This window comes from Delphinus delphis, chromosome 8, assembly GCF_949987515.2.
Source record: "Delphinus delphis chromosome 8, mDelDel1.2, whole genome shotgun sequence".
NCBI lineage: Eukaryota > Metazoa > Chordata > Mammalia > Artiodactyla > Delphinidae > Delphinus > Delphinus delphis.
Window position 1 is genome coordinate 24,526,010 of NC_082690.1, and position 15,978 is coordinate 24,541,987.

Genomic DNA, 15,978 nt, shown 5'->3' on the forward strand with positions numbered 1-15,978 from the left:
CTTTGTTCACTGTTCTTTACCCAGTGCCTTGAACATTGTATGGCAAGTAGTAGACATTCCATAAATATTTTTGTGTAAGTAGATTTAAGGACAAATAAGACAGTCTAGAAGTGGAGAAATATCTGTAAACAAGTAACTGAGATATAAGGTAGAAGATGATAAGACTGGTAAGAGAAATTCATCTATAGCATTCTGGGAGTTCAGAAAAGAGAGGCACCTCTCTGACTGGAGGAATCAGGACATTCTTCCTGGCATGTGACTCAGTCTTGAGAATGAGTAAGACTTAGGAGAATACAGATGGGAACAAGAGTGCACAACACTCTTATGCACAACAAAGAGATAGGATGAAAAGAGATAGGATGATCAAGCATAAAAAGACTGGGAATCTAAGATCAAACATAGAGAGCAGCAGAAATTTAGTTTGACTGAAATACAGCATAGTATGAAAGAATGTTCTGGAAGTTTATACTGAAAAAGCCCCAGACTCTAAGGAACCTAGAGTCTGGCTGGGAAGAGATATAACTGTGAATTCACATAGCAAAGGAGAAGATGAGATAGGAGTTGTTCTAAGTATCCGTTGCAGCATAACACACCACCCCAAAACTTAGTCTTACAACAACAATGATGATTTATTTAGCTCCTGAATCTGCAATTTTAGCAGGGTTTAGCAGAGGAAGTCTGTTTTATGGGCATTAACCAGTAGAGTGGTTCAAGAGTGGGAGGGAAGGGTTGGAATCAATTAACAGTGATTCATTTACATGTCTTAGGAGGTTGATGTGAGCTCATAACTGGGACCTCAATTCCTCCTCTGGGGCTGTCGGTGGAAATGCTTACCTATGACCTCTCCATGTGCCTTAGGCTTCCTCACAACATGGTGGCTGAGTTTCAAATGCAAGCATCCAAAGAGGACCAGGTGGAAGGCATATTGCCATTTTACAACTTAGCCTCAGAAGTCACATAGTGTCACGTTGCTTGTAGTTACAGTCTCACTCAGAATCAAAGGGAGGACACAAGACCCTACTTCTCAATGGGAGGAGGGTCAACATCACTTTGTAAGCAGAGCATCTGGGACGGAATATATTGGTTCAGCCATATTTGGAAAATACAATTTAAAGGTGTGCAAATCTGCTGGTATTAAGGGGTAAATGGAGGTACAAAAATATTTGCCCTTGCCTCAGAGGAATATACAATAGAATGTATTGGTGGCAGGGAATGGGATGGATGTATGTGTCTGTTGGGTGGGGAGAAAGCCACGCATACAATACCAGTAGGAATCCATAAGTAGGAAGTGCTGGTTCAGGTCTGAACTGGTCATGCTCTTGAGAGAAAGAAATCACTTGTGTTTACTCACTGAACTTGCACAAACAAGCCTGCATATGTAAGACACTTAATCCAAGATTTAGTGAACAATAAAATCTGTTGTGGAAACAAAGAAGGCATAGATCTGTATCAGTCAAGTTTTAAGAACACTTTGGGCGAGTGCTACTTGTTATTCAGTAGACCAGATTAGTTCTGCCAAACTTTTGGAATGCCAGGCCGACATCCCTAACCTCACCTGTACTCCAGAGTCAGACAGAAGGTGCAGCAAAACCCTTCCATTAGTTGCTTATATAGGTGCTCAAATATCTGAGCACAACTGTTTTCAAATATTTCCCCTGTAGCTTCAAATCCTGCATGATAACGTGACTATTTTCCTGTGATAAAGTCCAGTCCTACGTATGTGAAATTCATAACCCTACCTAGGTTACTTAGTTCCCTTAATGTCCATATTATCCCTAAAGTTCTTTTTCTCTCTCTCATGCTCTCTCTTAACTCATTCTAATGTAAGTGGAGCTGACAGCCAGAGGAATCAGAAGAATCCTCTCAGGTCTGGTAGAAATCAAACTAATGAAAGGAAAAAGCAAATGAATGAGCATGTGTGTCAGGTGTGGACAGAACTGGGGCAAAGGTGCATATGAAGGTGAGCAGGAGACCAAGGGAGACTGTGTTGTTAAGAGAAGTCTGTGGGGAGAAGAAATCTCTGAGCTTAACATGAAGTGTCCAGTTCCTTGACAGCCTGAGTTCCTGCACTGGAGCAGATTTAAAACAAGTGTATGAGAAAAATCCCAGCCTTGTGGGTGGATACACACTTGGCTCACCACAGAGATCAGGCGGGCTCACCTTCTATTCAGGCCTTGTTTTTGTTATTGTCCTCAGCTTTCACCCAATAATTGAAGCCTCTCTCCTGGCTGGATGGTTTGGTTCAGGTGGCTGTACTCAGCTGGCACCACCAACTTAGCTGCTCTCTAGGAGCTTACCCTACAATATACAAGCATCACAGGAATCACTAGTCCTCTCACCTGAGACTGGCCTCTACACAATGATCTCTTTATTCTCTTTGCACATGACCCCTTCTTGACCTTATGCCTGAAACTCAAGATTCTGCCTTTAGTGTCTCCTCACAACATGGTTCCTGAATCCTCTCTTCTGTGGTCACTGGCCACCTCACTCCTACGGCCCTGGGTATAACCATTTGCATTCCCTCACTTTATCTCATGGGAACATGGCAGGAGAGAAGGGAACCAGAAGAAAATATGATTCCTGTCCCCAGTAGAGGTGGAAATGAACTGCATATGCAAAGGAAAGTAATGTTTTGCATTGCCTTTTGACTCCACATATGTTCTTGATTAGATAATATCATAAATCCTTCCAGTAAGAGGCAGTATCTGCACACTATTCCACTGTTAAAGGCGTAAATTAGAAATTATGTACCAATCTGGCCTCTGGCCTCCTAGCTGAACTCCCCATCTCTAGTCTCCTTATTCCAATCCTTCCCCACAATGTTTCCAGAATGACCTGCCCACAATAGAGATCTCACATTATTCACCTTGTTCAGACATTTGAATGGATCTCAACAGCCCTCAGAATAAGCTCCAGAGCACTAAATGGAGCTAAAATGTCTTTCATAACCTGGCCTCTGGTACTATGTCAACCTTAACTATTGCTGACAACCATGTATTCTCTGTTTCTTCTCTGTGTCTATATATGCAAGTCTATGTTATGTACTTCTTGTATTAGAGCCATTATAAAGCTAAATCATAATATACTATTTAGTTGTCTTAGTACTAGATGAAGTAAGTTCCCTGAAGATAAGGACTATGCCAAGTTCTTGTTCACCATAGTATACCAGCTCTAAGAACAGCACTTGCACATAAGGAGGGTCTCAACAACACATTGTTGCTAAATGGATGGATGACTTAGACACTGCAAAGTCAAACCTTATATGGAGATTAAGTATGGTTTAAATATTCTAATATACACTGGAGATGTGTATAGGTGTTAAGTTGACAAGGGGTGGTCTTCTGATAGCTATTTTATCTGTCAACTTGACTGGGCTAAGGGATGCTTAGATAGCTGGTAAAACATTTCTGGGTATGTCTGTGAGGGTGTTTCTGGACGAGATTAGCATTTGATTCAGTAGACTGAGTGAAGAAACCTGTCTTCATCATTTGGGCTGTTATCATCCAACCCACTGGGGGCCTGAATGGAATAAAAGTTTGAAGGAAAGGTGAATTCTCTCACTCCTTGAGCTGAGATGTCTATCTTCTCTTGCCCTCAGACATGAATATAGGCATTCCTGATTCTCAGTTTGGTCTTGGGCTGAGAGTTGCACCATTAACTTTCCCTGGTTCTTGGGCCCTCAGACTCAAACTGAATTATATCAGTCTTTTCTGCTTCCCTAGTTTTCAGACAGCAGATTGTGGGACTTCTAAGCCTCCATAGCTGCATGAGCCAATTCCAATAATAAATCTCCTCTTATATCTATCTATGTATCCTAGTGGTTCTGCTTCTCCCAAGATCTTAATACACTAATCATCTCTCCCACAGCCAATAACGTCAGACACCAAAAAGATAGATTCCAAGGCAGACTCAAGACTCAAACCCAGGTGTATCTTACAACAAATCTCATCACTTAACCCCAATCTGTGAGAGGAGACACAGGAGGCTGTGCCTAACTACCTGTGTTCATGTGTTCCTTGGTCTTTGTAATTTGGGAAATATCATCTTTGTTTCTGCAGCATAGTCTTCCAAAGCCAATCCTACTCCAGTACAAACATATTTTGAGTTTAGTGTCATAATTAGGAAGGCTGACAAAAAGAAGTTAGGATAGAACAAGTCAAAATACTGGTGGCTTAAAATAGAGAGTTTATGTCTCTCTTACACAGTGATCTTTATGCAGGAAGGTCAGGACTGACATGGAGGCCATATGATATCAGGGACTCAGGCTTCTAGTAGAGATTTGCTATCATCAACATGCAGCTTCCACCATTGATCTAAGATGACTTCATGGTTCCCACCTTTAGCTCAGAGAGTGGAAAGGAGGAAAAAGAAGTGGACGACACAACTGGTAGTTGTAAACATCACTTCTCTTCATAATCCATTAGTCAGAATTTAGTCACATGGCTACATGTAGCCGAAAGGGAAGCTGAAAATGCAAATGTCAAGCAAAACCCTGAGGTTCTATTACTAATAGACAGGGAGGGTAGATATGGGGAGATCACATGCTATCTCTGCCACAGACAATAAAATTAATGAATATTAAATTTGACCAAGCATGGATATGTCTTAAAGGTTCAGAAGAGGGTGAGCATTGATAAGACAAGGACAGTAAATTTATCTATTCATTTTCTCACACAGGTTAAGACTGGTCACCATTGGAACCAGGCTGTTTTTATCTCAGAACTTCAATCTTCCATGTTACTTTTTATATTAATTTTTTTAATTTAAAATTTAAAATATCAAAATGTATAAATTTATGTATATATTTCAGTTGAAGGAAGTGTTAGATATTTATACAATAACAGTTTTTGGCAAATACCTACCACATATGTGGTAACATACAATCAAACACATAGGCAATCATTTATTTAGTAATAATAGCAACATATATGTGTTTATACATACACACAGCAATGTATATATATATATTATATTATATGTAATTATATATTAATACTTATGATATATTAATATATTAATTTTTATTTTACTATGGAAATTGCAAATATAAGGTAATATAAGAATCTAATATATTTGCAGATGTAGAAACTGGGGCTACCACATTATTGAAAATAAAAGCTTCACAACATTTATAATTTTTTCTCAGGATATAGAATTAATTATATCTGAAATGTAAAACATTTCACAATCTTTTCTTTATATTTTATCCCATTTCACATTACTTCAGCTGAAGAGGAAAGAATTTTCAAAGAGTGTATTGCATGGATGTGCTCTCATTCTAAAGAATTTAGCCTATATGACTCTGGTTATAGAAACCTAAGAAGTTAAGAATAGAGGAAAAAAAGATGAAAATCTAAGCAGAATGGACTTCTAAATCTATATCTATGCAACCAGACTTTTAAAAAATAACATTTTCTAAATTAGGGCAGATATGAAAAAGTCACAGCATGCAAAGGTCCTTGATGTGCCATGCATTCTTTAATTCTTTAATTAGACATACCTCTAACACTAGACTAAGAGGCACCAGTACCTCAACCATGCCCACATCAGGCATTAGTAATCAACCACTGCACTGCACAGTCTGCTTCTAGCCAGACACTTTCAGCTGGTGAGAATTAATATGTAAAATGACATCTATTTGTCATCTGCCTTTTCATGCAAGCCTTTAGTCTAAACTCACTTAACGGATACATTAGTATACTGGAGTTGTAGAGATAAACAGTTATTTCCCTCAGGAGGAAACTAGGAACAAGGGTAAATATAACACAGTTTGATAAGATGATTAGAGATGAGCATGGGAGACTATGGGAACCCAGAGGAAAGCAGAGGGGAGGGCAGAAGTGACACAGGGAAGATTTCATGGAAGAGGAAGCCATTAAGCTCATATACTCAGGATAACAATTTCTGACACAGAAACCCAAGTCATGTGTGTCATTGTTTTCTCTGACCCACTCTACACAGTGAATTTGACAGTGATGGTTGTGCATTATTGCCCAGCCTGAGACACTTTCTCTTGCAGCTATGAATGAATCACTATGCCTGAGAGAACCTCCACAATCAAACTGACCTCCAGCACTACTGAGGGCAGAGAATTTCCATGGGAATCAAGTGATAATGACACAAATTTTGAAAGCTCAGCAAAATAATCATCATCTTGAAAAATTTCTCTCTTACACAAAGTGGAAACAAAACTTAGTGTGCAGGGTTGGATATTTCCTGGGTCAAAACAACCACACTATGATGAGTTCATTCCTGTCCCCACCTCATAAAATGACATGTGGCTTATGGGCTCATAAAATAAATGATGAACATCTGGTCTGGCTCCAGAGGGAGAGAAAAGATCCAGCTACCTCCGACTTCAATGACTGCAGTGATCAGGAACTATTCTCTGGCCCAGAGCTTCCTGGGAAGCTACTGAAGCATTTAGGATAGGGGAGGGAGTGGAATGGGGAGGGGAAAGAAACCTACATGATAATTCATAGTGGCAGTAAGGCTTAAAATAATATTAAATCCTTCAAATAATGTAAAGAGCAATTTCCTAAGTATGCTCTATCAAAAGGCAAAAAGAAAAAAATTTCCACATGAATAGTTTATTACACTTAATCTCCCTAAAATCATTTCCCTTCAATCCCATTGTGGCCGCAGGGGAAGACATTGGGGTCTGGCTCCTGACCTTGGCAGGGTTGCCCTAACTTACATGAAGGAGCCACTTACTAGAACCAAAGCAATTAGAGTCTATTAAAAAGCAATGCCTCGGGCTTCCCTGGTGGCGCGGTGGTTGAGAGTCTGCCTGCCGATGCAGGGGACACGGGTTCGTGCCCCGTTCCAGGAAGATCCCACATGCCGCAGAGCGGCTGGGCGCGTGAGCCATGGCCGCTGAGCCTGCGCGTCCGGAGCCTGTGCTCCGCAGCGAGAGAGGCCGCAGCAGTGAGAGGCCTGCGTACCGCAAAAAAAAAAAAAAAAAAAAAAAAAAAAAAAAAAAAAAGAAGCAATGCCTCTGAAGGGGAACTTCGAGATGGTGGAGAAGTAAGACGTGGAGATAAGCCTCCTCCCCACAAATACATCAGAAATACATCTACATGTGGGACAACTCCTACAGAACACCTACTAGACACTGGCAGAAGACCTTAGACTTCCCAAAAGGCAAGAAACTCCCCACTTACCTGGGTGGGCAAAAGAAAAAATAGAGACAAAGAATAGGGACGGGACCTGCACCTCTGGGAAGGAGCTGTGAAGGAGGAAAAGTTTCCACACGCTAGGAAGCCCCTTCACTGGTGGAAACGGGGTGTGTGTGTGTGGGCGGGGGGAAGCTTCAGAGCGAGCCACGGAGGAGAGCACAGCAACAGGGGTGCAGAGGGCAAAGTGGAGAGATTCCCGCACAGAGGATCGGTGCCAGCACTTACCAGCCTGAGAGGCTTGTCTGCTCACCCGCCAGGACGGGTGGGGGTAGGAGCTGGGGCTCAAGTTTTGGAGATCAGATCCCAGGTAGAGGACTAGTGTTGGCTGCGTGAACACAGCTATAAGGGGGCTAGTGCACCACAGTTAACCAGGAGGAAGTTCAGGAAAAAGTCTGGAACTGCCTAAGAGTCAAGAGAGCATGGTTTCGGGGTGCACAAGGAGAGGAGATTCAGAACACCACCTAAACAGCTTCAGAGATGGGTGCGAGCCACGGCTACCAACACAGACACCAGAGATGGGCATGAAATGCTAAGGATGCTACTGCATCCAACAAGAAACCTGTGTGCAAACACAGGTCACTACCCACACCTCCTCTCCCGGGAGCCTGTGTAACCTGTCACTGCCAGGGTCCCATGATCCAGGGACAACTTCCCCAGGAGAACACACTGTGTGCCCCAGGCTGTTGCAATGTCATGCCAGCCTCTGCTGCCACAGACTCGGCCCCCCGCATCCCATACCCCTCCCTCCCTTAGGCCTCAGTGAGTCAGAGCCTCCGAAATAGCTGCTCCTTTAACCCCCTCCTGTCTGGGCAAAGAACAGATGCCAGAGGGAAACCTACATGCAGAGACTGGGCCAAATCCAAAGCTGAATCACAGCAGCTGTGCGAACAAAGAAGAGAAAGGGAAATTTCTCTGTGCTGCCTCAGAAGCAGTGGATTAAATCTCCACAATCAACTTGATGTACCCTGCCTCTGTGAAATACCTGAATACACAATGAATCATCCCAAAATTGAGGTGGTGGACTTTGCAAGCAACTGTAGACTTGGGGTTTGCTGTATGTGAGTGACTAATTTCTGATTGTTATGTTTATCTTAGTATAGTTTTTAACACTTTTTATCATTGGTGGATTTGTTTATTGGTTTGGTTGCTGTTTTTTTTTTCTTTTTTTGCTTATTTTTTTATATTTTAATAATTTTTAAAATTTTCTATCTTAATAAATTTTTATTTTATTTTATTTCCTTTGTTTTCTCCCTTTTCTTCTGAGCCATATGGCTGACAGGGTGTGGGTGTTCCAGCTGGTAGTCAGGCCAGAGCATCTAAGGTGGGAGAGCTGAATTCAGGACATTGGACCATCAGAGACCTCCAGGCCACACCTAATATCAAATGGTGAAAGCTCTCCCAGAGAATTCCATCTCAATGCTATGACTCAGCTTCACTCAATGACCAGCAAACTCCAGTTCTGGAAACCTCATGCCAAACAACGAGCAAGATAGGAGCACAAACCCATCCAATAGCAGAAAGGCTGACTAAAACCATAATAAGTTCACAGACACCCCAAACACAACAGTGGCTGTGGTCCTACCCACCAGAAACACAAGATGCAGCCTCATCCACCAGAACACAGGCACCGTTCCCCTCCACCAGGAAGGCTACACAAACCACTGAACCAACCTCACCCACTGTGGGCAGACACTAAAAACAACGGGAACTACCAACATGCAGCCTGCAAAATGGAGACCCCAAATGCAGTAAGGTAAGCAAAATCAGAAGACAGAGAAATACACAGCAGATGAAGGAGCAAAGTAAAAACCCATCAGACCAAACAAATGAAGAGGAAATAGGCAGTCTACCTGGAAAGGAATTCAGAGTTATGACAGTAAAGATGATCCAAAATCTTGGAAATAGAATGGAGAAAGTACAAGAAACATTTAGCAAGGACCTAGAAGAACTAAAGAGCAAACAAACAATGATGAACAACACAATAAATGAAATTAAAAACTCTCTAGAAGGAATCAATAGCAGAATAACTGAGGCAGAAGAAAGAATAAGTGACATGGAAGATAAAATAGTGGAAATAACTACCACAGAGCAGAATAAAGAAAAAAGAATGAAAAGAATTGAGGACAGTCTCAGAGACCTCTGAGACAACATTAAATGCACCAACATTCAAATTATAGGGGTCCCAGGAAAGGAAGAGGAAAAGAAAAGGACTGAGAAAATATTTGAAGAGATTACAGTTGAAAACTTCCCTAACATGGGAAAGGATATAGGCAATCAAGTCCAGGAAGAGCAGAGAGTCCCATACAGGTTAAACACAAGGAGAAACACTTCAAGACACATATTAATCAAACTATCAAAAATTAAATACAAAGAAAAAATATTAAAAGCAGCAAGGGAAAAACAAGAAAAAACATACAAGGGAATCTCCATAAAGTTAACAGCTGATCTTTCAGCAGAAACTCTGCAAGCCATAAGGGAGTGGCAGCATATATTTAAAGTGATGAAAGGGAAAAAACTACAACCAAGATTACTCTACCCAGCAAGTATCTCAGATTTGATGGAGAAATTAAAACCTTTACAGACAAGCAAAAGCTGAGAGAGTTCAGCACCACCAAACCAGCTTTACAACAAATGCTAAAGGAACTTCTCTAGGCAAGAAACACAAGAGAAGGAAAAAACCTACAATAACAAACCCAAAACAATTAAGAAATTGGGAATAAGAACATACATATCAGTAATTACTTAAATGTAAATGGATTAAATGCTCCAACCAAAAGACATAGACTAGCTGAATGGATATAGAAACAAGACCTGTATATATGCTGTCTACAATAGACCCAGTTGAGACCTAGGGACACATACAGACTGAAAGTGAGGGGATGGAAAAAGATATTCCATGCAAATGGATATCACAAGAAAGCTGGAGTAGCAATTCTCATATCAGACAAAATAGACTTTAAAATAAAGACTATTACAAGAGACAAAGAGGAACACTACATAATGATCAAGGGATCAATCCAAGAAGAAGATAGAACAATTGAAAATATTTATACACCCAACATACAAGCACCTCAATACATAAGGCAAATGCTAACAGCCATAAAAGGGGAAAACGACAGTAACACAATAATAGTAGGGGACTTTAACACCCCACCTTCACCACTGGACAGATCATCCAAATATAGAAATAAATAAAGAAACACAAGCTTTAAATGAAACAAACAAGATGGACTTAATTGATATTTATAGGAAATTCCATTCAAAAACAGCAGAATACACTTTCTTCTCAAGTGCTCATGGAATATTCTCCAGGATAGATCATATCTTGGGTCACAAATCAAGCCTTGGTAAATTTCAGAAAATTGAAATTTTATCAATTATCTTTTCCTACCACAATGCTCTGAGACTAGATATCAGTTACAGGATAAAATCTATAAAAAGTGCGAACACATGGAGGATAAACAATACACAAGTAACTAACGAAGACATCACTGAAGAAATCAAAGAGGAAACCAAAATATACCTAGAAACAAATGAAAATGAAAACAGAATGGTCCAAACCTATGGGATACGGCAAAAACAGTTCTAAGGGGGGAGTTTATAGCAATACAATCCTACCTCAAGAAACAAGAAGCATCTTAAATAAACAACCCAACCTCACACCTAAAGCAATTAGAGAAAGAACAAAAAAACCCCAAAGTTAGCAGAAGGAAAGAAATCATAAAGACCAGATCAGAAATAAATGAAGGAAACAATGGCAAAGATTAATAAAGCTAAAAGATGGTTCTCTGAGAAGATAAACAAAATTAATAAACCATTAGCCAGACTCATCAATAAAAAAAGGGAAACAGCTCAAATCAACAGAATTAGAAATGAAAAACAAGTAACATATGACACTGCAGAATTACAAAATTTCAGGAGAGATTACTACAAGCAACTCTATGCCAATAAAATGGACAACCTGGAAGAAATGGACAAATTCTGAAAAATGCACAACCTGCTGAGACTGAACCAGGAAGAAATAGAAAATATAAACAGACTAATCACAAGCACTGAAATTGAAACTGTGATTAAAAAACTTCAAACAAACAAAAGCCCAGGACCCGATGGCGTCACAGGCAAATTCTATTAAACATTTTCAGAAGAGATGGCACCTATCCTTCTCAAACTCTTCCAAAACACAGCACAGGGAGGAACACTCCCAACTCATTCTATCAGGCCACCATCACCCTTGTACCAAAACCAGACAAAGATGTCACAAAAAAAGAAAACTACAGGCCAATATCACTGATGAACATAGATGTAAAAATCCTCAACAAAATATTAGGAAACAGAATCCAACAGCACACTAAAAGGATAATACACCATGATCAAGTGGGGTTTACCCCAGGAGTTGAAGGATTCATCAATATATGCAAATCAATCAATGTGATACACCATATTAACAAATTGAAGGAGAAAAACCATATGATCCTCTCAATAGATACAGAAAAAGCTTTCAACAAAATTCTACACCCATTTATGATAAAAACCCTCCAGAAAGTATGTGTAGAGGGAACTTACCCCAACATAATAAAGGCCATATATGGCAAACCCACAGCCAACATCATTCTCAATGGTGAAAAACTGAACCATTTCCACTAAGATAAGGAATAAGACAAGGCTGCCAACTCTCACCACTATTATTCCACACAATTTAGGAAGTTTTAGTCACAGCAATCAGAAAAGAAAAAGAAATAAATGGGATCCAAGTTGGAAAAGAAGACATAAAACTGTCACTGTTTGCAGATGACATGACACTATACATAGAAAATCCTAAAGATGCTACCAGAAAACTACTAGAGCTAATCAATGAATCTGGTAAAGTAGCATGATACAAAATTAATGCACAGAAATCTCTTGCATTCCTAAAAACTAATGATAAACAATCTGAAGGAGTAATTAAGGAAACACTCCCATTTACCATCACAACAAAAAGACAAAAATAATAAAATACATAGGAATGAACCTACCTAAGGAGACAAAAGACTTGTATGCAGAAAACTATAAGACACTGATGAAAGAAATTAAAGATGATACAAACAGATGGAGAGACATACCATGTTCTTGGATTGGAAGAATCAACATTGTGCAAATGACTATACTACCCAAAGCAATATATGGATTTAATGCAATCCCTACCAAACTACCAATGGCATTTTTCACAGAACTAGAACAAAAAATTTCACAATTTGTATGGAAATATAAAAGACCCCCAATAGCCAAAGCAATCTTGAGAAAGACAAATGGAACTGGAGGAATCAAGTTCCCTGACTTCAGACAATTCTACAAAGCTACAGTAATCAAGGCAGTATGGTACTGGCACAAAAACAGAAATATAGATCAATGTAACAGGATAGAAAGCCCAGAGATAAACCCAGGCACACATGGTAAACTTATCTTTGATAAAGCAAGGATATAAAATGGAGAAAAGACAGCCTCTTCAATAAGTGGTGCTGGGAAAACTGGACAGCTACATGTAAAAGAATGAAATTAGAACAGTCCCTAACACCATACACAAAAATAAACTCAAAGTGGATTAAAGACCTAAATGTAAGGCCAGACACTATAAAACTCTTAGAGGAAAACATAGGCAGAACACTCTATGACATAAATCAAAGCAAGATCCATTTTGACACATCTCCTAGAGAAATAGAAATAAAAAGTAAAATAAACAAATGTGACCTAAGGAAACTTAAAAGCTTCCACACAGTAAAAGAAACCATATAACCATATAACCCTCAGAATGGGAGAAATATTTGTAAATGAAGCAACTGACAAAGGATTAATCTCCAAAATTTATAAGCAGCTCACACAGCTTAATATCAAAAAAAACAAACAAATCCAAAAATGGGTAGAAACCCTAAATAGACATTTCTCCAAAGAAGATATACAGATTGCCAACAAACACATGAAGGGATGCTCAACATCACTAATCATCAGAGAAATGCAAATCAAAACTACAATTAGATATCACCTCACACCAGTCAGAATGGCCATCATCAAAAAATCTAGAAACAATAAATGCTGGAAAGGATGTGGAGAAAAGGGAACCCTCTTGCACCACTGATGGGAATATGAATTGGTACAGCCACTATGGAGAACAGTATGGAAGTTCCTTAAAAATCTACAGATAGAACTACCATATGACCCAGCAATCCCATTACTGGGCATATACCCTGAGAAAACCATAATTCAAAAAGAGTCATGTACCACAATGATAATTGCAGTACTATTTTCAATAGCCAGGACGTGGGAGCAATGTAAGTGCCCATCAACAGATGAATGGATAAAGAAGATGTGGCACATATATACAATGGAATATTACTCAGCCATACAAAGAAACGAATTTGAGTTATTTGTAGTGAGGTGGATGGACCTAGAGTCTGTTATAGGGCGAAGTAAGTCAGAAAGAGAAAAACAAATACCATATGCTAACACATATATATGGAATCTAAAAGAAAATGGTTCTGAAGAACCTAGGGGCAGGACAGGAATAAATACGCAGTCATAGGGAATGGACTTGAGGACACTGTGAGGGGAAAGGGTAAGCTGGGATGAAGTGAGAGAGTGTCATGGACATATATACACTACCAAGTGTAAAACAGATAGCTAGTGGGAAGCAGCCACATAGCCCAGGGAGTTCAGCTGGGTGCTTTGTGACCACCTAGAGAGTTGGGATAGGGAGGGTGGGAGGGAGATGCAAGAGGGAGGTGACATGGGGATATATGTATATGTATATATATGGCTGATTCACTTTGTTAGAAAGTAGAAACTAACACAACATTGTAAGGCAATTATAGTCCAATAAAGATGTTAAAAAACAAAACAAAACAATGTCCATGTCCTGGTATCCATTAATTCTTTAGGCTCCATAAGCACGTTTAGAAGAATAAACTTCTTAGATAGCTTTGTCAGAAGAGAGACCAGAAAGAAAGGGATGAGAACAGATGAATTAAAATGGTAGAAATTGGAAGAAAATAAGGACTCAGAGGAAGAGTCATTTGGAGGGATGTCAGATCAGAAAATGGCATTCAAATACAGGATCCTTCTCAGGGAGCATCGGGAGGGCTCTGCTCTCCAAAGCAGGGGTGACCCAGTTAGTCAGGGAGGTTGACCAAGACAAAGCTGAAGGTTTACCAAATTCAGACTCAAGTGGATATAAGTCTAGCCTTGGCCGCTTGAATACAGTACCTCAATACCAAGGAGACAGGCCAGGGAGTGCGAAAGAACAATGGAATCAGAGGTGAGAAAACTTTCATCCCATCTCCTCTAGTTACTAGCCAAGTGGGCTGGAATGGCTGGGTCTGTTGCTTTTTCTGATCAGGAATTTCCTCATCGTGCTCTCTCTACCTTCTCCTCTGATCATAAGATTTCAGCAGCAGTGCACAGGAAAGACTTTTGTGTAAACTATAAAATGATGTGTGAGGAAGGCACTGACACTAATGTGATTATCCACTATTTCTACAAAAAGACACCTTAAATGTAGGATGATGGGTCAACAGTTTAATCTTCCTATACTCTATTCAAAGCAAAATCTGACATTTAATTTGAGATACACTTTTTCTTTCCTTGATGGAAAGAAAGGGGAAAAAATGAGAAGGATTGTTCTTTTGAAAGATTTGCCTGTACTCTTAACTAATTTGAAACCCCAGCTTCAAAAGCAGTGAATTGTTTTATTTAATCAGCAAGAAAACATATCCCGCAAAAGGCAGCTCCCTGAAGGGGAATCTGCTCAAACACCATTTCCATGGCTGCCGCTGTAACAATATTTTTTACTGAACTAAGCATTGCTAATTTTAGCCACAGATTATCTGGAAAGCAAGGAAGAAATAGTTGAGAGGCAATTTTTACCTGAGCCACACTGAGCCTCTGAGAACTTTTACTAAGAAAAAGATGCTGCTAGAAAAAGCAACTACGTAACTCCAATGCCTTGGGGACATTTGTCAACTGCTCTCCATCAGCCTGTGCAAGAAGGAGGGAGGTACCATTTTTCTAATTTAGGAAGAAATTGAAACTCGGTGGTGAAATGATTTGATTCAGATCATTACAGTTTATATAAGAAAGCAGTGTATCACCCCAGCAACCTTAATTTCCAGCCTGGCCTCTGGTCCCAGACCTTTCTGTTAATGGCATGACATTTGCTTAGAGAGCTAAGCTATTTTGGATGCTGGTTTCAGTAAGCTGCCTCATGAAGGGACTTGAAAAAAAGAGATCTGCATTAAATGGACTGGAAGTAATATCTACAACAGGTTACTTTGATTTTGAACAAGAAAGTAAGGTAAACAATAGTAATAGATAGACTCTGTCCCATTCATGAAGAGTCCGAGATTGCTTAAATAAGTGACCTTAAATTACCTGCAAAGGAGTCATAGAGAGGCAGATACATTCCTTATGATCTTAGCTGCTGTATCCTCCACAAGCAACAAATCCTCCAGGCAACAATGAATATTTTTCAGACTGCATTTGGAGGTGTCTAGCTCCAGGTGTGGGATACAGAAGTAGTTCTTGTGTGATCTCTGAATGAGGAGGAATGGGGCCTAGATAGCCAAGTCAGGTCCCAGTGGGTACTGACCAGCTGCTTTTACAGAAAGTGAAGGCAAAAGTGTAGGGATTGCTCTTGTCACCTAGTAGAAATCCTTGGTGGGTTTCCAGGCCCAGGTTCCCCCAGGCTCACTCCTCTGGGGTTGGTGGCTGCAACTCTGAGGGTTAGATGTAGTCAGGGAAGGACTTTGGAAATCTCAGAATGCTCTGTTGTTTT